Source organism: Octopus bimaculoides, chromosome 26 (genome assembly GCF_046866305.1).
Source record: "Octopus bimaculoides isolate indiv1 chromosome 26, ASM4686630v1, whole genome shotgun sequence".
Taxonomy (NCBI): Eukaryota; Metazoa; Mollusca; class Cephalopoda; order Octopoda; family Octopodidae; genus Octopus; species Octopus bimaculoides.
In genome coordinates, this window is record NC_142953.1 from 2,752,343 (window position 1) to 2,779,240 (window position 26,898).

The window sequence follows — 26,898 nt, forward strand, 5'->3', positions numbered from 1 at the left end:
ACGAACGTACGTACGTACGTCGGTACGAACGTGCGTGCGTACGTACGAACGTGCGTGCCTGCGTACGTACGAGCGTGCGTACGTACGAACGTGCGTCCGTACGTACGTACGGACGTGCGTCCGTACGTACGTACGGACGTGCGTCCGTACGTACGTACGGACGTGCGTGCGTACGTACGAACGTGCGTGCGTACGTACGTACGTACGAACGAACGTGCGTACGTACGAACGTACGTACGTGCGTACGTACGAACGTACGTACGTTACTTCATTCGTACGTACTTACGTACGTACGAATGAAGTAACGAACGAAAGAATTAACGAACGAATGATTTAACGAAAAAACTTACGTATGTACGAAGGAAGGTACATACGAACGAACTAGCGTACATGTCGTACGTATCGTACGAACGTAGTACGAGACGTACGTAACAGAACGTACGGACGTACGTACGAACGTAACGAACGTACCTACGAACGAACGACGAACGAACGACGAACGACGAACGACGGTTCGTCGTTCGTCGTTCGTTCGTCGTTCGTTCGTAGGTACGTTCGTTAGTTCGTACGTACGTCCGTACGTTTGTTTACGTACGTTCGTTCGTTCGTACGTACGTACGCATGTACGTAGTTCGTTCGTATGTACGTTCCTTCGTACGTACGTACGTTTGTTCGTTAAATCATTCGTTCTTTCGTTCGTATGTACGTACGTTGGTTCGAACGTAGTACGTACGTACGTTCGTTCGTTCGAATGTACGTACGTTTGTTCGTTAAATCGTTCGTTCAGTCGTTTGTACGTACGTACGTTCGTTTGTTTGTCCGTACGTACGTACGTTCGTTCGTACGTACGTTCTTTCGTTCGTTCGTTTGTTCGTTCGTTGCTTCTTTAGTGCGTACGTACGTTCATTTGTTCGTTAGTTCGTTTATTCGCTCCTACGTACGTACGTTCGTTCGTTCGTACGTTCGTTCATTCGTACCTAGGTACATACGTACGTACGTTCGTACATTCGTACATATGTACGTACGTTCGTTCGTTCGTTGGTTCGTTCGTAGTACGTACGTTCGTTTACGTACGTTCGTTCGTTCGTACGTACGTTCTTACGTTTTTTCGTGCCTATGTAGTTACGTACGTACGTTCGGTAGTTCGTTCGTACGTTCGTGCTACGTACGTTCGTACTACTTACGTTCGTTCGTACGTATGTACGCTCGTTCGTTCCTTCGTTCGATCGCACGTACGTACGTTCGATATTACTTACGTTTGTACGTACGCACGTTCGTTCGTTCGTTCATTTGATCATACGTACGTACGTTCTTTCATTCATTCGTTCGTTCGTTCGTTTGTTTGTACGTACGTTCGTCCGATCGATCGTTCGTATGTACGTAGGTTCGTTCATTCATTCGTTTGTTCGTTCGTTCGTTCGTTAATTCTTTCGTTTGTTCGTTAATTCTTTCGTTCGTTACTTCATTCGTACGTACGTAAGTACGCTCGTTCGTTAGTTCTTACGTATGTACGTTCGTTCGTTTGTACGTACGCATGTACGTAGTTCGTTCGTACGTACGTTCCTTCGTACGTACGTTTGTTCGTTAAATCATTCGTTCTTTCGTTCGTATGAACGTACGTTCGTTCGTTCGTACGTCCGTTCGTTCGTACGTACGTATGTACGCTCGTTAATTCTTTCGTTCGTTCGTTAATTCTTTCGTTCGTTCCTTCATTCGTACGTACGTAAGTACGGTCGTTGGTTAGTTCGTACGTACGTACGTTCGTACGTACGTACGTTCGTTCGTACGTACGTACGCATGTACGTAGTTCGTTTGTATGTACGTTCCTTCGTACGTACGTACGTTTGTTCGTTAAATCATTTGTTCATTTGTTCGTATGTACGTACGTTCGTTCGTTCGTACGTTCGTTCGTTCGTTCTTTCGTACCTACGTACATTCGTTCATTCATTCGTTCGTTCGTTAATTCATTCGATCGTTCGTTAATTCTTTCGTTCGATACTTCATTCGTACGTACGTAAGTACGCTCGTTCGTTAGTTCGTACGTATGTACGTTCGTTCTTACGTACGCATGTGCGTACTTCGGTCGTATGTACGTTCCTTCGTACGTACATACGTTTGTTCGTTAAATCATTCGTTCATTCGTTCGTATGTACGTACGTACGTTTGTTCGTTAAATCATACGTTCATTCGTTCGTATGTACGTACGTTCGTTCGTTCGCACGTTCGTTCGTTCGTACCTTCGTACATACGTACGTACGTTCGTTCGTACGTACGTACGTACGTTGGTTCGCTCGTAGTACGTTCTTTCGTTCGTCGTTCGTTCGTAAGTACGTTCGTTCTTTCGTACGTACGTACGTACGTTCGTTTACGTACGTTCGTTCGTTCGTACGTACGTTCTTACGTTATTTCGTGCCTACGTAGTTACGTACGTTCGTTCGTTAGTTCGATCGTACGTACGTTCGTACTACGTACGTTCGTACTACGTACGTTCGTTCGTTTGTTTGTACGTACGTTCATTCGTTCGTCCGATTGATCGTTCGTACGTACGCACGTACGTTCGTTCATTTATTCGTTCGTTCGTTCGCTCGTTAATTCTTTCGTTTGTTCGTTAATTCTTTCGTTTGTTCGTTAATTCTTTCGTTCGTTACTTCATTCGTACGTACGTAACTACGCTCGTTCGTTAGTTCGTACGTGCGTACGTTCGTTCGTACGTACGTACGCATGTACGCAGTTCGTTCGTATGTACGTTCCTTCGTACGTACGTACGTTTGTTCGTTAAATCATTCGTTCATTCGTTCGTATGTACGTACGTTCGTTCGTTCGTACGTTCGTTCGTACCTACGTACGTACGTTCGTACATACGTACGTACGTTCGTTCGGTCGTCAATTGGATCGTTCTTACGTACGTACGTTCGTTCATTCATTCGTTCGTTCGTTCGTTAATTCTTTCGTTCGTTCGTTAATTCTTTCGTTCGTTCGTTAATTCTTTCGTTCGTTACTTCATTCGTACGTACGTAAGTACGCTCGTTCGTTAGTTCGTACGTATGTACGTTCCTTCGTACATACGTACGTTTCTTCGTTAAATCATTCGTTCATTCGTTCGTACGTACGTACGTTTGTTCGTTCGAACGTCCGTTCGTTCGTTCGTTCGTCCGTTGGATCGTACGTACGTTCGTTCGTTCGTTCGTCCGATGGATCGTTCGTACGTATGTACGTTCGTTCATTCATTCGTTCGTTCGTTCGTTCGTTCGTTCGTTAATTCTTTCGTTCGTTCGTTACTTCATTCGTACGTACGTAAGTACGCTCGTTCGTTAGTTCGTACGTATGTACGTTCGTTCGTTCGTACGTACGCATGTACGTAGATCGTTCGTATGTACGTTCCTTCGTACGTACGTACGTTTGTTCGTTAAATCATTCGTTCATTCGTTCGTATGTACGTACGTTCTTTGGTTCGTACGTTCGTTCGTTCGTACCTACGTACATACGTACGTACGTTCGTACATACGTACGTACGTTCGTACATACGTACGTACGTTCGTACATACGTACGTACGTTCGTACATACGTACGTTCGTACATACGTACGTGCGTTCGTTCGTACCTACGTACGTACGTTCGTTCGTTCGTACGTACGTACGTACGTTCGTTCGTTCGTACGTACGTACGTTGGTTCGTTCGTACGTACGTACGTTCGTTCGTCGTTCGTTCGTAGGTACGTTCGTTCGAACGTACGTACGGACGTTCGTTTACTTACGTTCATTCGTTCGTACGTACGTTCTTACGTTATTTCCTGCCTACTTAGTTACGTACGTTCGTGCTACGTACGTTCGTACCACGTACGTTCGTTCGTACTATGTACGTACGTTCGTTCGTACTACGTACGTACGTTCGTACTACTTACGCTCGTTCGTACTACGTATGTTCGTTCGTACTACGTACTTTCGATCGTTCGTACGTATGTACGCTCGTTCGCTCCTTCGTTCGATCGTACGTACGTACGTTCGTTCTTACTTACGTTTGTGCGTACGCACGTTCATTCGTTCGTTTGATCATTCGTACGTACGTTCTTTCATTCATTCGTTTGTTTGTACGTACGTTCGTTCGTTCATCCGTTTGATCGTTTGTACGTGCGTACGTTCGTTCATTTATACGTTCGTTCGTTTGTTCGTACGTTCGTTCGTTCGTACCTACGTACATACGTACGTACGTTCGTACATACGTACGTACGTTCGTTCGTACGTACGTACGTTCGTTCATTCATTCGTTCGTTCGTTCGTTCTTTCGTTAGTTCGTTAATTCTTTTGTTCGTTCGTTAATGCTTTCGTTCGTTACTTCATTCGTACGAACGTAAGTACGCTCGTTCGTTACTTCGTACGTATGTACGTTCGTTTGTTCGTACGTACGCATGTACGCAGTTCGTTCGTATGTACGTTCCTTCGTACATACGTACGTTTGTTCGTTAAATCATTCGTTCATTCGTTCGTATGTACGTACGTTCGTTCGTTCGTACCTACGTACATACGTACGTACGTTCGTACTTACGTACGTTTGTACATACGTACGTACGTTCGTTCGTTCGTCCGTTGGATCGTTCGTACGTACGTACGTTCGTTCATTCATTCGTTCGTACGTTCGTTCGTACCTACGTACATACGTGCGTACGTTCGTACATACGTGCGTACGTTCGTACATACGTACGTACGTTCGTACATACGTACGTACGTTCGTACATACGTACGTACGTTCGTTCGTTCGTTCGTACGTACGTTCTTACGTTATTTCCTGCCTACTTAGTTACGTACGTTCGTTCGTACGTACGTTCGTGCTACGTACGTTCGTTCGTACTATGTACGTACGTTCGTTCGTACTATGTACGTACGTTCGTTCGTACTACGTACGTACGTTCGTACTACTTACGTTCGTTCATACTACGTATGTTCGTTCGTACTACGTACGTTCCTTCGTTCGTACGTATGTACGCTCGTTCGTTACTTCGTTCGATCGTACGTACGTACTTTCGTTCTTACTTACGTTTGTACGTACGCACGTTCGTTCGTTCGTCTGTTTGATCTTTCGTACGTACGTACGTACGTAGGTTCGTTCATTCATTCGTTCGTTCGATCGTTAATTCTTTCGTTCGTTCGTACGTACGTACGCAAGTACGTAGTTCGTTCTTATGTACGTTCCTTCGTACGTACGTACGTTTGTTCGTTAAACGATCAAACGTACGAACGAACGAACGAACAAACGATTGAACGAAAGAACGTACATACGTACGTACGTACGTACGTACATACGAACGAATGAACGAATGATTTAACGAACAAACGTACGTACGTACGAAGGAACGTACATACGAACGAACTACGTACATGCATACGTACGAACGAACGAACGAGAGTACTTACGTACGTACCAATGAAGTAACGAACGAAAGAATTAACGAACGAACGAACAAACGAATGAATGAACGAACGTACGTACGTACGAACGATCCAAGTGACGACCGAACGAGCGTACGCACGTATGTACGAAGGTACGTACGTAGGTACGAACGAACGAACGTACTTACAAACGAACGTACGTACATACGAACGAATGAACGAATGATTTAACGAACAAACGTACGTATGAAGGAACGTACATACGAACGAACTACGTACATGCGTACGTACGTACGAACGAACGTACGCACGTACGAACTAACGAAAGAGCGTACTTACGTACGTACGAATGAAGTAACGAACGAAAGAATTAACGAACGAACTAACGAACGGATGAATGAACGTACGTACGAACGATCCAACGGAGGAACGAACGTACGTACGTATGTACGTAGCTACGAACGAACGTACGAACGAACGAACGTACGTACATACGAAGAAATGAACGAATGATTTAACAAACAAACGTACGTAAGTACGAAGGAACGTACATACGAACGAACTACGTACATGCGTACGTACGAACGAACGTACATACGTACGAACTAACGAACGAGCGTACTTACGTACGTACGAATGAAGTAACGAACGAACGAATTAACGAACGAACGAACGAACGAACGAATGAATGAACGAACGTACCTACGTACGAACGATCCACGGACGAACGAACGAACGTACGTACGTATGTACGAACGAACGTACGTACGTATGTACGAACGTACGTACGATCGAACTAACGAACGAAAGTACGTAACTACGTAGGCACGAAATAACGTAAGAACGTACGTACGAACGAACGAACGTACGTAAACGAACGTACGTACGTACGAAAGAACGAACGTACTTACGAACGAACGACGAACGAAAGAACGTACTACGAGCGAACCAACGTACGTACGAACGAACGAACGTACGAACGAACGAACGTACGTACATACGAACGAATGAACGTATGATTTAACGAACAAACGTACGTACGTACATACGAACGAATGAACGAATGATTTAACGAACAAACGTATGTACGTAGGTACGAACGAAGGAACGTACGAACGAAGGAACGTACGAACGAAGGAACGTACGAACGAACGAACGTACGTACATAGGAACGAATGAACGAATGATTTAACGAACAAACGTACGTACGTACGAAAGAACGTACATACGAACAAACTACGTACATGCGTACGTACGAACGAACGAACGTACATACGTACAAATAAACGAACGAGCGTACTTACGTAGGTACGAATGAAGTAGCGAACGAAAGAATTACCGAACGAACGAAAGAATTAATGAACGAACGAACGAAGGAACGAATGAATGAATGAACGAACGAACGAACGAACGTACGAACGAACGAACGTACGTACATACGAACGAATGATTTAACGAACAAACGTACGTACGAAGGAACGTACATACGAACGAACTACGTACATGCGTACGTACGTACGAACGAACGTACGCACGTACGAACTAACGAACGAGCGTACTTACGTACGTACGTACGAATGAAGTAACGAACGAACGAACGAATAAATGAACGAACGTACGTACGTACGAACGATCAAACGGACGAACGAACGAACGTACGTAGTACGAACGTACGTACGAACGAACGCACGTAACTACGTAGGCACGAAATAACGTAAGAACGTACGTACGAACGAACGTACGTAAACGAACGTACGTACGTACGAACGAACGAATGTACTTACGAACGAACGATGAACGAAGGTACGTACTACGAACGTACGTACGTACGAACGAACGAACGTACGTACGTACGAACGAACGAACGTACGTACGTATGTACGAACGTACCTACGTATGTACGTAGGTACGAACGAACGTACGTACATACGAACGAATGAACGAATGATTTAACAAACAAACGTACGTACGTACGAAGGAACGTACATACGAACTACGTACATGCGTACGTACGAACGTACATACGTACGAACTAACGAAGGAGCGTACTTACGTACGAACGAATGAAGTAACGAACGAAAGAATTAACGAACGAACGAAATAATTAACGAACAAACGAACGAACGAATGAATGAACGAACATACGTACGTACGAACGATCCAACGGACGAGCGAACGAACGTACGTACGTATGTACGAACGTACGTACGTATGTACGAACGTACGTACGTATGTACGAACGTACGTACGTATGTACGTAGGTACGAACGAACGAACGTACGAACGAACGAAAGTACGTACATACGAAGAAATGAACGAATGATTTAACAAACAAATGTACGTACGTACGAAGGAACGTACATACGAACGAACTACGTACATGCGTACGTACGAACGAAAGAGCGTACTTACGTACGTACGAATGGAGTAACGAAAGAAAGAATTAACGAACGAACGAAAGAATTAACGAACGAACGAACGAACGAACGAATGAACGAACGTACGTACGTACGAACAATCCAACTGACGACCGACCGAACGTACGTACGTATGTACGAATGTACGTACGTATGTACGAATGTACGTACGTATGTACGAATGTACGTACGTATGTACGTAGGTACGAACGAACGAACGTGCGTACATACGAACGAATGAACGAATGATTTAACGAACAAACGTACGTACGTACGAAGGAACGTACATACAAACGAATTACGTACATGCGTACGTACGAACGAACGTACGCACGTACGTACTAACGAACGAGCGTACTTGCGTACGTACGAATGAAGGAACGAACGAAAGAATTAACGAACGAACGAATGAACGAACGTACGTACGAACGATCCAACGGACGAACGTACGTACGTATGCACGAACGTACGTACGTATGTACGTAGGTACGAAAGAACGAACGTACGTACATACGAACTATTGAACGAATAATTTAACGAACAAACGTACGTACGTACGAAGGAACGTACGTACGAACGAACTACGTACATGCGTACGTACGAACGAACGAACGAACGTACATACGTACGAACTAACGAACGAGCGTACTTACGTACGTACGAATGAAGTAACGAACGAACGAATTAACGAACGAACGAACGAACGAATGAATGAACGAACGTACCTACGTACGAACGATCCACGGACGAACGAACGAACGTACGTACGTATGTACGAACGTACGTACGGATGTACGAACGTACGTACGTATGTACGTAGGTACGAACGAAGGAACGTACGAACGAAGGAACGTATGAACGAACGAACGTACGTACATAGGAACGAATGAACGAATGATTTAACGAACAAACGTACGTACGTACGAAAGAACGTACATACGAACAAACTACGTACATGCGTACGTACGAACGAACGAACGTACATACGTACAAATAAACGAACGAGCGTACTTACGTACGTACGAATGAAGTAGCGAACGAAAGAATTACCGAACGAACGAAAGAATTAACGAACGAACGAACGAACGAAGGAACGAATGAATGAATGAACGAACGAACGAACGAACGTACGAACGAACGAACGTACGTACATACGAACGAATGATTTAACGAACAAACGTACGAGCGTACTTACGTACGTACGAATGAAGTAACGAACGAACGAACGAATAAATGAACGAACGTACGTACGTACGAACGATCAAACGGACGAACGAACGAACGTACGTAGTACGAACTTACGTACGAACGAACGCACGTAACTACGTAGGCACGAAATAACGTAAGAACGTACGTACGAACGAACGTACGTAAACGAACGTACGTACGTACGAACGAACGAATGTACTTACGAACGAACGATGAACGAAGGTACGTACTACGAACGAACGAACGTACGTACGTACGAACGAACGAACGTACGTACGTACGAACGAACGAACGTACGTACGTACGAACGAACGAACGTACGTACGTATGTACGAACGTACCTACGTATGTACGTAGGTACGAACGAACGTACGAACGTACGTACATACGAACGAATGAACGAATGATTTAACAAACAAACGTACGTACGTACGAAGGAACGTACATACGAACTACGTACATGCGTACGTACGAACGTACATATGTACGAACTAACGAAGGAGCGTACTTACGTACGAACGAATGAAGTAACGAACGAACGAATGAATGAACGAACATACGTACGTACGAACGATCCAACGGACGAGCGAACGAACGTACGTACGTATGTATGAACGTACGTACGTATGTACGAACGTACGTACGTATGTACGAACGTACGTACGTATGTACGTAGGTGCGAACGAACGAACGTACGAACGAACGAAAGTACGTACATACGAAGAAATGAACGAATGATTTAACAAACAAACGTACGTACGTACGAAGGAACGTACATACGAACGAACTACGTACATGCGTACGTACGAACGAACGAGCGTACTTACGTACGTACGAATGGAGTAACGAAAGAAAGAATTAACGAACGAACGAAAGAATTAACGAACGAACGAACGAACGAACGAATGAACGAACGTACGTACGTACGAACAATCCAACTGACGACCGACCGAACGTACGTACGTATGTACGAATGTACGTACGTATGTACGAATGTACGTACGTATGTACGAATGTACGTACGTATGTACGAATGTACGTAGGTACGAACGAACGAACGTGCGTACATACGAACGAATGAACGAATGATTTAACGAACAAACGTACGTACGTACGAAGGAACGTACGTACGTACGAAGGAACGTACATACAAACGAATTACGTACATGCGTACGTACGAACGAACGTACGCACGTACGTACTAACGAACGAGCGTACTTGCGTACGTACGAATGAAGGAACGAACGAAAGAATTAACGAACGAACGAATGAACGAACGTACGTACGAACGATCCAACGGACGAACGTACGTACGTATGTACGAACGTACGTACGTATGTACGAACGTACGTATGTATGTACGTAGGTACGAAAGAACGAACGTACGTACATACGAACTATTGAACGAATGATTTAACGAACAAACGTACGTACGTACGAAGGAACGTACATACGAACTACGTACATGCGTACGTACGAACGTACATACGTACGAACTAACGAAGGAGCGTACTTAAGTACGAACGAATGAAGTAACGAACAAAAGAATTAACGAACGAACGAAATAATTAACGAACAAACGAACGAACGAATGAATGAACGAACATACGTACGTACGAACGATCCAACGGACAAGCGAACGAACGTACGTACGTATGTACGAACGTACGTACGTATGTACGAACGTACGTACGTATGTACGAACGTACGTACGCATGTACGTAGGTACGAACGAACGAACGTACGAACGAACGAAAGTACGTACATACGAAGAAATGAACGAATGATTTAACAAACAAACGTACGTACGTACGAATGAACGTACATACGAACGAACTACGTACATGCGTACGTACGAACGAACGTACATACGTACGAACTAACGAACGAGCGTACTTACGTACGTACGAATGGAGTAACGAACGAAAGAATTAACGAACGAACGAACGAATGAACGAACGTACGTACGTACGAACGATCCAACTGACGACCGAACGAACGTGCGTACGTATGTACGAATGTACGTACGTATGTACGTAGGTACGAACGTACGAACGAACGAACGTGCGTACATACGAACGAATGAACGAGTGATTTAACGAACAAACGTACGTACGTACGAAGGAACGTACATACAAACGAATTACGTACATGCGTACGTACGTACGAACGTACGCCCGTACGAACTAACGAACGAGCGTACTTACGTACGTAGGAATGAAGTAACGAACGAAAGAATTAACGAACGAACGAATGAACGAACGTACGTACGAACGATCCAACGGACGAACGTACGTACGTATGTACGAACGTACGTACGTATGTACGAACGTACGTACGTATGTACGTAGGTACGAAAGAACGAACGTACGTACATACGAACGATCCAACGAATGATTTAACGAACAATCGTACGTACGTACGAAGGAACGTACGTACGAACGAACTACGTACATGCGTACGTACGAACATACATACGTACGAACCAACAAACGTGCGTACTTACGTACGTACGAATGAAGTAACGAACAAAAGAATTAAAGAACGAATGAATGAACGAACGTACGTACGAACGATCCAACTGACGAACGAACGAACGTACGTACAAACAAACGAACGAACGAATGAAAGAACGTACTTACGAAAGATCAAACGAACGAACGTGCGTACGTACAAACGTAAGTAAGAACGATCGTACGTACGTACGATCGAACGAAGGAACGAACGAGCGTACATACGTAAGAACGAACGAACGTACATAGTCCGAACGTAAGTATTACGATCGTACGTCGTACGAACGTACGTAGTACGAACGAACGTACGTACATTGTACGAACGAACGAATGTAGTACGAACGTACGTAGCACGAACGAAGGAACGAATGAACGAACTAACGAACAAATGAACGTACGTACGCACGAAAGAAGCAACGAACGAACAAACGATCGGACGAACGAACGTACGTACGTACGCAGGCACGAAATAACGAAATAATGTACGTACGGACAAATGAACGAACGTACGTACGTACGAACGAACGTACGTACGTACGTATGTACGTACGTATGTACGTACGTACGAACGTACGTACGTATGTACGTACGTACGAACGAACGTACGTACATAAGAACCACAGAAAGAAAGATTTAACGAACAAACGTACGTACGAACCAACGTACATACGAACAAACTACGTACATGCGTACGTACGTACGAACGAACGTACGCACGTAAGAACTAACGAACGAGCGTATTTACGTACGTACGAATGAAGTAACGAACGAAAGAATTAACGAACAAACGAAAGAATTAACGTACGAACGAACGAATAAATGAACGAACGTACGTACGTACGAACGATCAAACGGACGAACGAACGAACGTACGTACAAACAAACGAACGAACGAATGAATAAATGAAAGAACGTACGTACGAATGATCAAACGAACGAACGAACATGCGTACATACAAACGTAACAAAGAAAGAACGTACGTACGTACGATCGAACGAAGGAACGAACGAGCGTACATACGTACGAACGAACGAACGTACGTAGTACGAACGAACATACGTAGTACGAACGAACGTAAATAGTACGAACGTACGTACGTAGTACGAACGAAAGCACGTAGTACGAACATGCGCAGCACGAACGTACGTACGAACGAACTAAAGAACGAACTACGTAACTAAGTAGGCACGAAATAACGTAAGAACGTACGAACGAACGAACGTACGTACTACGAACGAACGAACGTACGTACGTACGTACGCACGAACGAACGAACGTACGTACGTATGTACGAACGTACGTACGTATGTACGAACGTACGTACGTATGTACGAACGTACGTACGTATGTACGAACGTACGTACGTATGTACGTAGGTACGAACGTACGTACGTATGTACGTAGGTATGAACGTACGAACGTACGTACATACGAACGAATGAACGAATGATTTAACGAACAAACGTACGTACGTACGAAGGAACGTACATACGAACGAACTACGTACATGCGTACGTACGAACGAACGAACGTACATACGTACGAACTAACAAACGGACCTACTTACGTACGTACGAATGAAGTAACGAACCAAAGAATTAACGAACGAACGAAAGAATTAACGAACGAATGAATGAAAGAACGTACGTACGTACGAACAATCCAACGGACGAACGAACGAACGTACGTACGTATGTACGAACGTACGTACGTATGTACGAACGTACGTACGTATGCACGTAGGTACGAACGAACGAACGTAAGAACGAACGAACGAATGATTTAACGAAAAAACGTACGTATGTACGAAGGAACGTACATACGAACGATCTGCGTACATGTGTTCGTTCGTTAATTCTTTCGTTCGTTCGCTCGTTCGTTAGTTCGTACGTACGTACGTTCGTTCGTTCGTACGTACGTACGTTGGTTCGTTTGTAGTACGTACGTTCGTTCGTCGTTCGTTCGTAGGTACGATCGTTCGTTCGTCGTTCGTTCGTAGGTACGATCGTTCGTTCGTACGTACGTCCGTACGTTCGTTTACGTACGTTCGTTCGTTCGTACGTATGTACGCTCGTTCGTTTGTTCGTTAATTCTTTCGTTCGTTACTTCATTCGTACGTATGTAAGTACGCTCGTACGTACGAACGTACGAACGTACGTACATACGAAGAAATGAACGAATGATTTAACAAACAAACGTACGTACGTACGAAGGAACGTACATGCGAACGAACTACGTACATGCGTACGTACGAACGAACGAACGTACATACGTACGAACTAACGAACGAGCGTACTTACGTACGTACGAATGAAGTAACGAACGAAAGAATTAACGAACGAACGAAAGAATTAACGAACGAACGAACAAATGAATGAACGAACGAACGTAGGTACGTACGAACGATCCACGGACGAACGTAGGTACGTATGTACGAACGTACGTACGTATGTACAAACGTACGTACGTATGTACGTAGGTACGAACGAAGGAACGAACGAACGTACATAGGAACGAATGAACGAATGATTTAACGAACAAACGTACGTACGAAGGAACGTACATACGAACGAACTACGTACATACGTACGTACGAACGAACGAACATACATACGAACAAACTAACGAACGAGCGTACTTACGTACGTACGAATGAATTAACGAACGAAAGGATTAACGAACGAAAGAATTAACGAACGAACGAAAGAATTAACGAACGAACGAACGAACGAACGAACGAACGAATGAATGAACGAACGTACGTACCTACGAACGATCCACGGACGAACGAACGAACGTACGTACGTATGTACGAACGTACGTACGTATGTACGTAGGTACGAACGAAGGAACGTACGAACGAACGAACGGACGTACATAGGAACGAATGAACGAATGATTTAACGAACAAACGTACGTACATACGAAGGAACGTACATACGAACGAACTACGTACATGCGTACGTACGAACGAACGAACGTACATACGTACAAACTAACGATAGAGCGTACTTACGTACGTACGAATGAAGTAACGAACGAAAGAATTAACGAACGAACGAAAGAATTAACGAACGAACGAACAAACAAACGAACGAACGAATGAATGAACGAAAGTACGTACGTACGTACGAACGATCCACGGAAAGACGAACGAACGTACGTACGTATGTACGTAGGTACGAACGAAGGAACGTACGAACGAACGAACGTACGTACATAGGAACGAATGAACGAATGATTTAACGAAAAACGTACGTACGTACGAAGGAACGTACGTACGAACGAACTACGTACATGCGTACGTACGAACGAACGAACGTACATACGTAAGAATTAACGAACGAGCGTACTCACGTACGTACGAATGAAGTAACGAACGAAAGAATTAAGGAACGAACGAAAGAATTAACGAACGAACGAACGACCGAACGAATGAATGAACGAACGTACGTACGTACGAACGATCCAACTGACGACCGAACGAACGTACGTACGTATGTACGAACGTACGTACGTATGACGTACGTATGTACGAACGTACGTACGTATGTACGAACGTACGTACGTATGTACGTAGGTACGAACGAACGAACGTACGAACGAACGAACGTGTGTACATGTGAACGAATGAACGAATGATTTAACGAACAAACGTACGTACGTACGAAGGAACGTACATACAAACGAATTACGTACATGCGTACGTACGAACGAACGTACGCACGTACGTACTAACGAACGAGCGTACTTGCGTACGTACGAATGAAGGAACGAACGAAAGAATTAACGAACGAACGAATGAACGAACGTACGTACGAACGATCCAACGGACGAACGTACGTACGTATGCACGAACGTACGTACGTATGTACGTAGGTACGAAAGAACGAACGTACGTACATACGAACTATTGAACGAATGATTTAACGAACAAACGTACGTACGTACGAAGGAACGTACGTACGAACGAACTACGTACATGCGTACGTACGAACGAACGAACGAACGTACATACGTACGAACTAACGAACGAGCGTACTTACGTACGTACGAATGAAGTAACGAACGAACGAATTAACGAACGAACGAACGAACGAATGAATGAACGAACGTACCTACGTACGAACGATCCACGGACGAACGAACGAACGTACGTACGTATGTACGAACGTACGTACGTATGTACGAACGTACGTACGTATGTACGTAGGTACGAACGAAGGAACGTACGAACGAAGGAACGTATGAACGAACGAACGTACGTACATAGGAACGAATGAACGAATGATTTAACGAACAAACGTACGTACGTACGAAAGAACGTACATACGAACAAACTACGTACATGCGTACGTACGAACGAACGAACGTACATACGTACAAATAAACTAACGAGCGTACTTACGTACGTACGAATGAAGTAGCGAACGAAAGAATTACCGAACGAACGAATGAACGAACGTACGTACGAACGATCCAACGGACGAACGTACGTACGTATGTACGAACGTACGTACGTATGTACGAACGTACGTACGTATGTACGTAGGTACGAAAGAACGAACGTACGTACATACGAACGATCCAACGAATGATTTAACGAACAATCGTACGTACGTACGAAGGAACGTACGTACGAACGAACTACGTACATGCGTACGTACGAACATACATACGTACGAACCAACAAACGTGCGTACTTACGTACGTACGAATGAAGTAACGAACAAAAGAATTAAAGAACGAATGAATGAACGAACGTACGTACGAACGATCCAACTGACGAACGAACGAACGTACGTACAAACAAACGAACGAACGAATGAAAGAACGTACTTACGAAAGATCAAACGAACGAACGTGCGTACGTACAAACGTAAGTAAGAACGATCGTACGTACGTACGATCGAACGAAGGAACGAACGAGCGTACATACGTAAGAACGAACGAACGTACATAGTCCGAACGTAAGTATTACGATCGTACGTCGTACGAACGTACGTAGTACGAACGAACGTACGTACATTGTACGAACGAACGAATGTAGTACGAACGTACGTAGCACGAACGAAGGAACGAATGAACGAACTAACGAACAAATGAACGTACGTACGCACGAAAGAAGCAACGAACGAACAAACGATCGGACGAACGAACGTACGTACGTACGCAGGCACGAAATAACGAAATAATGTACGTACGGACAAATGAACGAACGTACGTACGTACGAACGAACGTACGTACGTACGTATGTACGTACGTATGTACGTACGTACGAACGTACGTACGTATGTACGTACGTACGAACGAACGTACGTACATAAGAACCACAGAAAGAAAGATTTAACGAACAAACGTACGTACGAACCAACGTACATACGAACAAACTACGTACATGCGTACGTACGTACGAACGAACGTACGCACGTAAGAACTAACGAACGAGCGTATTTACGTACGTACGAATGAAGTAACGAACGAAAGAATTAACGAACAAACGAAAGAATTAACGTACGAACGAACGAATAAATGAACGAACGTACGTACGTACGAACGATCAAACGGACGAACGAACGAACGTACGTACAAACAAACGAACGAACGAATGAATAAATGAAAGAACGTACGTACGAATGATCAAACGAACGAACGAACATGCGTACATACAAACGTAACAAAGAAAGAACGTACGTACGTACGATCGAACGAAGGAACGAACGAGCGTACATACGTACGAACGAACGAACGTACGTAGTACGAACGAACATACGTAGTACGAACGAACGTAAATAGTACGAACGTACGTACGTAGTACGAACGAAAGCACGTAGTACGAACATGCGCAGCACGAACGTACGTACGAACGAACTAAAGAACGAACTACGTAACTAAGTAGGCACGAAATAACGTAAGAACGTACGAACGAACGAACGTACGTACTACGAACGAACGAACGTACGTACGTACGTACGCACGAACGAACGAACGTACGTACGTATGTACGAACGTACGTACGTATGTACGAACGTACGTACGTATGTACGAACGTACGTACGTATGTACGAACGTACGTACGTATGTACGTAGGTACGAACGTACGTACGTATGTACGTAGGTATGAACGTACGAACGTACGTACATACGAACGAATGAACGAATGATTTAACGAACAAACGTACGTACGTACGAAGGAACGTACATACGAACGAACTACGTACATGCGTACGTACGAACGAACGAACGTACATACGTACGAACTAACAAACGGACCTACTTACGTACGTACGAATGAAGTAACGAACCAAAGAATTAACGAACGAACGAAAGAATTAACGAACGAATGAATGAAAGAACGTACGTACGTACGAACAATCCAACGGACGAACGAACGAACGTACGTACGTATGTACGAACGTACGTACGTATGTACGAACGTACGTACGTATGTACGAACGTACGTACGTATGCACGTAGGTACGAACGAACGAACGTAAGAACGAACGAACGAATGATTTAACGAAAAAACGTACGTATGTACGAAGGAACGTACATACGAACGATCTGCGTACATGTGTTCGTTCGTTAATTCTTTCGTTCGTTCGCTCGTTCGTTAGTTCGTACGTACGTACGTTCGTTCGTTCGTACGTACGTACGTTGGTTCGTTTGTAGTACGTACGTTCGTTCGTCGTTCGTTCGTAGGTACGATCGTTCGTTCGTCGTTCGTTCGTAGGTACGATCGTTCGTTCGTACGTACGTCCGTACGTTCGTTTACGTACGTTCGTTCGTTCGTACGTATGTACGCTCGTTCGTTTGTTCGTTAATTCTTTCGTTCGTTACTTCATTCGTACGTATGTAAGTACGCTCGTACGTACGAACGTACGAACGTACGTACATACGAAGAAATGAACGAATGATTTAACAAACAAACGTACGTACGTACGAAGGAACGTACATGCGAACGAACTACGTACATGCGTACGTACGAACGAACGAACGTACATACGTACGAACTAACGAACGAGCGTACTTACGTACGTACGAATGAAGTAACGAACGAAAGAATTAACGAACGAACGAAAGAATTAACGAACGAACGAACAAATGAATGAACGAACGAACGTAGGTACGTACGAACGATCCACGGACGAACGTAGGTACGTATGTACGAACGTACGTACGTATGTACAAACGTACGTACGTATGTACGTAGGTACGAACGAAGGAACGAACGAACGTACATAGGAACGAATGAACGAATGATTTAACGAACAAACGTACGTACGAAGGAACGTACATACGAACGAACTACGTACATACGTACGTACGAACGAACGAACATACATACGAACAAACTAACGAACGAGCGTACTTACGTACGTACGAATGAATTAACGAACGAAAGGATTAACGAACGAAAGAATTAACGAACGAACGAAAGAATTAACGAACGAACGAACGAACGAACGAACGAACGAATGAATGAACGAACGTACGTACCTACGAACGATCCACGGACGAACGAACGAACGTACGTACGTATGTACGAACGTACGTACGTATGTACGTAGGTACGAACGAAGGAACGTACGAACGAACGAACGGACGTACATAGGAACGAATGAACGAATGATTTAACGAACAAACGTACGTACATACGAAGGAACGTACATACGAACGAACTACGTACATGCGTACGTACGAACGAACGAACGTACATACGTACAAACTAACGATAGAGCGTACTTACGTACGTACGAATGAAGTAACGAACGAAAGAATTAACGAACGAACGAAAGAATTAACGAACGAACGAACAAACAAACGAACGAACGAATGAATGAACGAAAGTACGTACGTACGTACGAACGATCCACGGAAAGACGAACGAACGTACGTACGTATGTACGTAGGTACGAACGAAGGAACGTACGAACGAACGAACGTACGTACATAGGAACGAATGAACGAATGATTTAACGAAAAACGTACGTACGTACGAAGGAACGTACGTACGAACGAACTACGTACATGCGTACGTACGAACGAACGAACGTACATACGTAAGAATTAACGAACGAGCGTACTCACGTACGTACGAATGAAGTAACGAACGAAAGAATTAAGGAACGAACGAAAGAATTAACGAACGAACGAACGACCGAACGAATGAATGAACGAACGTACGTACGTACGAACGATCCAACTGACGACCGAACGAACGTACGTACGTATGTACGAACGTACGTACGTATGACGTACGTATGTACGAACGTACGTACGTATGTACGAACGTACGTACGTATGTACGTAGGTACGAACGAACGAACGTACGAACGAACGAACGTGTGTACATGTGAACGAATGAACGAATGATTTAACGAACAAACGTACGTACGTACGAAGGAACGTACATACAAACGAATTACGTACATGCGTACGTACGAACGAACGTACGCACGTACGTACTAACGAACGAGCGTACTTGCGTACGTACGAATGAAGGAACGAACGAAAGAATTAACGAACGAACGAATGAACGAACGTACGTACGAACGATCCAACGGACGAACGTACGTACGTATGCACGAACGTACGTACGTATGTACGTAGGTACGAAAGAACGAACGTACGTACATACGAACTATTGAACGAATGATTTAACGAACAAACGTACGTACGTACGAAGGAACGTACGTACGAACGAACTACGTACATGCGTACGTACGAACGAACGAACGAACGTACATACGTACGAACTAACGAACGAGCGTACTTACGTACGTACGAATGAAGTAACGAACGAACGAATTAACGAACGAACGAACGAACGAATGAATGAACGAACGTACCTACGTACGAACGATCCACGGACGAACGAACGAACGTACGTACGTATGTACGAACGTACGTACGTATGTACGAACGTACGTACGTATGTACGTAGGTACGAACGAAGGAACGTACGAACGAAGGAACGTATGAACGAACGAACGTACGTACATAGGAACGAATGAACGAATGATTTAACGAACAAACGTACGTACGTACGAAAGAACGTACATACGAACAAACTACGTACATGCGTACGTACGAACGAACGAACGTACATACGTACAAATAAACTAACGAGCGTACTTACGTACGTACGAATGAAGTAGCGAACGAAAGAATTACCGAACGAACGAAAGAATAAACGAACGAACGAACGAAGGAACGAATGAATGAATGAACGAACGAACGAACGAACGAACGAACGTACGTACATACGAACGAATGATTTAACGAACAAACGTACGAGCGTACTTACGTACGTACGTACGAATGAAGTAACGAACGAACGAACGAATAAATGAACGAACGTACGTACGTACGAACGATCAAACGGACGAACGAACGAACGTACGTAGTACGAACGTACGTACGAACGAACGCACGTAACTACGTAGGCACGAAATAACGTAAGAACGTACGTACGAACGAACGTACGTAAACGAACGTACGTACGTACGAACGAACGAATGTACTTACGAACGAACGATGAACGAAGGTACGTACTACGAACGAACGAACGTACGTACGTACGAACGAACGAACGTACGTACGTACGAACGAACGAACGTACGTACGTACGAACGAACGAACGTACGTACGTATGTACGAACGTACCTACGTATGTACGTAGGTACGAACGAACGTACGAACGTACGTACATACGAACGAATGAACGAATGATTTAACAAACAAACGTACGTACGTACGAAGGAACGTACATACGAACTACGTACATGCGTACGTACGAACGTACATATGTACGAACTAACGAAGGAGCGTACTTACGTACGAACGAATGAAGTAACGAACGAAAGAATTAACGAACGAACGAAATAATTAACGAACAAACGAACGAACGAATGAATGAAAGAACATACGTACGTACGAACGATCCAACGGACGAGCGAACGAACGTACGTACGTATGTATGAACGTACGTACGTATGTACGAACGTACGTACGTATGTACGAACGTACGTACGTATGTACGAACGTACGTACGTATGTACGAACGTACGTACGTATGTACGTAGGTGCGAACGAACGAACGTACGAACGAACGAAAGTACGTACATACGAACGAACTACGTACATGCGTACGTACGAACGAACGAGCGTACTTACGTACGTACGAATGGAGTAACGAAAGAAAGAATTAACGAACGAACGAAAGAATTAACGAACGAACGAACGAACGAACGAATGAACGAACGTACGTACGTACGAACAATCCAACTGACGACCGACCGAACGTACGTACGTATGTACGAATGTACGTACGTATGCACGAATGTACGTACGTATGTACGAATGTACGTAGGTACGAACGAACGAACGTGCGTACATACGAACGAATGAACGAATGATTTAACGAACAAACGTACGTACGTACGAAGGAACGTACGTACGTACGAAGGAACGTACATACAAACGAATTACGTACATGCGTACGTACGAACGAACGTACGCACGTACGTACTAACGAACGAGCGTACTTGCGTACGTACGAATGAAGGAACGAACGAAAGAATTAACGATCGAACGAATGAACGAACGTACGTACGAACGATCCAACGGACGAACGTACGTACGTATGTACGAACGTACGTACGTATGTACGAACGTACGTACGTATGTACGTAGGTACGAAAGAACGAACGTACGTACATACGAACTATTGAACGAATGATTTAACGAACAAACGTACGTACGTACGAAGGAACGTACATACGAACTACGTACATGCGTACGTACGAACGTACATACGTACGAACTAACGAAGGAGCGTACTTAAGTACGAACGAATGAAGTAACGAACAAAAGAATTAACGAACGAACGAAATAATTAACGAACAAACGAACGAACGAATGAATGAACGAACATACGTACGTACGAACGATCCAACGGACAAGCGAACGAACGTACGTACGTATGTACGAACGTACGTACGTATGTACGAACGTACGTACGTATGTACGAACGTACGTACGCATGTACGTAGGTACGAACGAACGAACGTACGAACGAACGAAAGTACGTACATACGAAGAAATGAACGAATGATTTAACAAACAAACGTACGTACGTACGAATGAACGTACATACGAACGAACTACGTACATGCGTACGTACGAACGAACGTACATACGTACGAACTAACGAACGAGCGTACTTACGTACGTACGAATGGAGTAACGAACGAAAGAATGAACGAACGAACGAACGAACGAATGAACGAACGTACGTACGTACGAACGATCCAACTGACGACCGAACGAACGTGCGTACGTATGTACGAATGTACGTACGTATGTACGTAGGTACGAACGTACGAACGAACGAACGTGCGTACATACGAACGAATGAACGAGTGATTTAACGAACAAACGTACGTACGTACGAAGGAACGTACATACAAACGAATTACGTACATGCGTACGTACGTACGAACGTACGCCCGTACGAACTAACGAACGAGCGTACTTACGTACGTAGGAATGAAGTAACGAACGAAAGAATTAACGAACGAACGAATGAACGAACGTACGTACGAACGATCCAACGGACGAACGTACGTACGTATGTACGAACGTACGTACGTATGTACGAACGTACGTACGTATGTACGAACGTACGTAGGTACGAAAGAACGAACGTACGTACATACGAACGATCCAACGAATGATTTAACGAACAATCGTACGTACGTACGAAGGAACGTACGTACGAACGAACTACGTACATGCGTACGTACGAACATACATACGTACGAACCAACAAACGTGCGTACTTACGTACGTACGAATGAAGTAACGAACAAAAGAATTAAAGAACGAATGAATGAACGAACGTACGTACGAACGATCCAACTGACGAACGAACGAACGTACGTACAAACAAACGAACGAACGAATGAAAGAACGTACTTACGAAAGATCAAACGAACGAACGTGCGTACGTACAAACGTAAGTAAGAACGATCGTACGTACGTACGATCGAACGAAGGAACGAACCAGCGTACATACGTACGAACGAACGAACGTACATAGTCCGAACGTAAGTATTACGATCGTACGTCGTACGAACGTACGTAATACGAACGAACGTACGTACATTGTACGAACGAACGAATGTAGTACGAACGTACGTAGCACGAACTAACGAACGAATGTACGTAACTACGTAGGCACGAAATAATGTAAGAACGTACGTACGATCGTACGTACGAACAAACGAAAGAACGATCGTACGTACGAACAAACGAACGAACGAAGGAACGTACGTAGCACGAACGAAGGAACGAATGAACGAACTAACGAACAAATGAACGTACGTACGCACGAAAGAAGCAACGAACGAACAAACGATCGGACGAACGAACGTACGTACGTACGCAGGCACGAAATAACGAAATAATGTACGTACGGACAAATGAACGAACGTACGTACGTACGAACGAACGTACGTACGTACGTATGTACGTACGTATGTACGTACGTACGAACGAACGTACGTACATAAGAACCACAGAAAGAAAGATTTAACGAACAAACGTACGTACGAACGAACGTACATACGAACGAACTACGTACATGCGTACGTACGTACGAACGAACGTACGCACGTAAGAACTAACGAACGAGCGTATTTACGTACGTACGAATGAAGTAACGAACGAAAGAATTAACGAACAAACGAAAGAATTAACGTACGAACGAACGAATAAATGAACGAACGTACGTACGTACGAACGATCAAACGGACGAACGAACGAACGTACGTACAAACAAACGAACGAACGAATGAATAAATGAAAGAACGTACGTACGAATGATCAAACGAACGAACGAACATGCGTACATACAAACGTAACAAAGAAAGAACGTACGTACGTACGATCGAACGAAGGAACGAACGAGCGTACATACGTACGAACGAACGAACGTACGTAGTACGAACGAACATACGTAGTACGAACGAACGTAAATAGTACGAACGTACGTACGTAGTACGAACGAAAGCACGTAGTACGAACATGCGCAGCACGAACGTACGTACGAACGAACTAAAGAACGAACTACGTAACTAAGTAGGCACGAAATAACGTAAGAACGTACGAACGAACGAACGTACGTACTACGAACGAACGAACGTACGTACGTACGTACGCACGAACGAACGAACGAACGTACGTATGTACGAACGTACGTACGTATGTACGAACGTACGTACGTATGTACGAACGTACGTACGTATGTACGAACGTACGTACGTATGTACGAACGTACGTACGTATGTACGTAGGTACGAACGTACGTACGTATGTACGTAGGTATGAACGTACGAACGTACGTACATACGAACGAATGAACGAATGATTTAACGAACAAACGTACGTACGTACGAAGGAACGTACATACGAACGAACTACGTACATGCGTACGTACGAACGAACGAACGTACATACGTACGAACTAACAAACGGACCTACTTACGTACGTACGAATGAAGTAACGAACCAAAGAATTAACGAACGAACGAAAGAATTAACGAACGAATGAATGAAAGAACGTACGTACGTACGAACAATCCAACGGACGAACGAACGAACGTACGTACGTATGTACGAACGTACGTACGTATGTACGAACGTACGTACGTATGCACGTAGGTACGAACGAACGAACGTAAGAACGAACGAACGAATGATTTAACGAAAAAACGTACGTATGTACGAAGGAACGTACATACGAACGATCTGCGTACATGTGTTCGTTCGTTAATTCTTTCGTTCGTTCGCTCGTTCGTTAGTTCGTACGTACGTACGTTCGTTCGTTCGTACGTACGTACGTTGGTTCGTTTGTAGTACGTACGTTCGTTCGTCGTTCGTTCGTAGGTACGATCGTTCGTTCGTACGTACGTCCGTACGTTCGTTTACGTACGTTCGTTCGTTCGTACGTATGTACGCTCGTTCGTTTGTTCGTTAATTCTTTCGTTCGTTACTTCATTCGTACGTATGTAAGTACGCTCGTACGTACGAACGTACGAACGTACGTACATACGAAGAAATGAACGAATGATTTAACAAACAAACGTACGTACGTACGAAGGAACGTACATGCGAACGAACTACGTACATGCGTACGTACGAACGAACGAACGTACATACGTACGAACTAACGAACGAGCGTACTTACGTACGTACGAATGAAGTAACGAACGAAAGAATTAACGAACGAACGAAAGAATTAACGAACGAACGAACGAACGAATGAATGAACGAACGAACGTAGGTACGTACGAACGATCCACGGACGAACGTAGGTACGTATGTACGAACGTACGTACGTATGTACAAACGTACGTACGTATGTACGTAGGTACGAACGAAGGAACGAACGAACGTACATAGGAACGAATGAACGAATGATTTAACGAACAAACGTACGTACGAAGGAACGTACATACGAACGAACTACGTACATACGTACGTACGAACGAACGAACATACATACGAACAAACTAACGAACGAGCGTACTTACGTACGTACGAATGAATTAACGAACGAAAGGATTAACGAACGAAAGAATTAACGAACGAACGAACGAAAGAATTAACGAACGAACGAACGAACGAACGAACGAACGAATGAATGAACGAACGTACGTACCTACGAACGATCCACGGACGAACGAACGAACGTACGTACGTATGTACGAACGTACGTACGTATGTACGTAGGTACGTACGTACGTACGAACGATCCACGGAAAGACGAACGAACGTACGTACGTATGTACGTAGGTACGAACGAAGGAACGTACGAACGAACGAACGTACGTACATAGGAACGAATGAACGAATGATTTAACGAAAAACGTACGTACGTACGAAGGAACGTACGTACGAACGAACTACGTACATGCGTACGTACGAACGAACGAACGTACATACGTAAGAATTAACGAACGAGCGTACTCACGTACGTACGAATGAAGTAACGAACGAAAGAATTAAGGAACGAACGAAAGAATTAACGAACGAACGAACGACCGAACGAATGAATGAACGAACGTACGTACGTACGAACGATCCAACTGACGACCGAACGAACGTACGTACGTATGTACGAACGTACGTACGTATGTACGAACGTACGTACGTATGTACGTAGGTACGAACGAACGAACGTACGAACGAACGAACGTGTGTACATGTGAACGAATGAACGAATGATTTAACGAACAAACGTACGTACGTACGAAGGAACGTACATACAAACGAATTACGTACATGCGTACGTACGTACGAACGA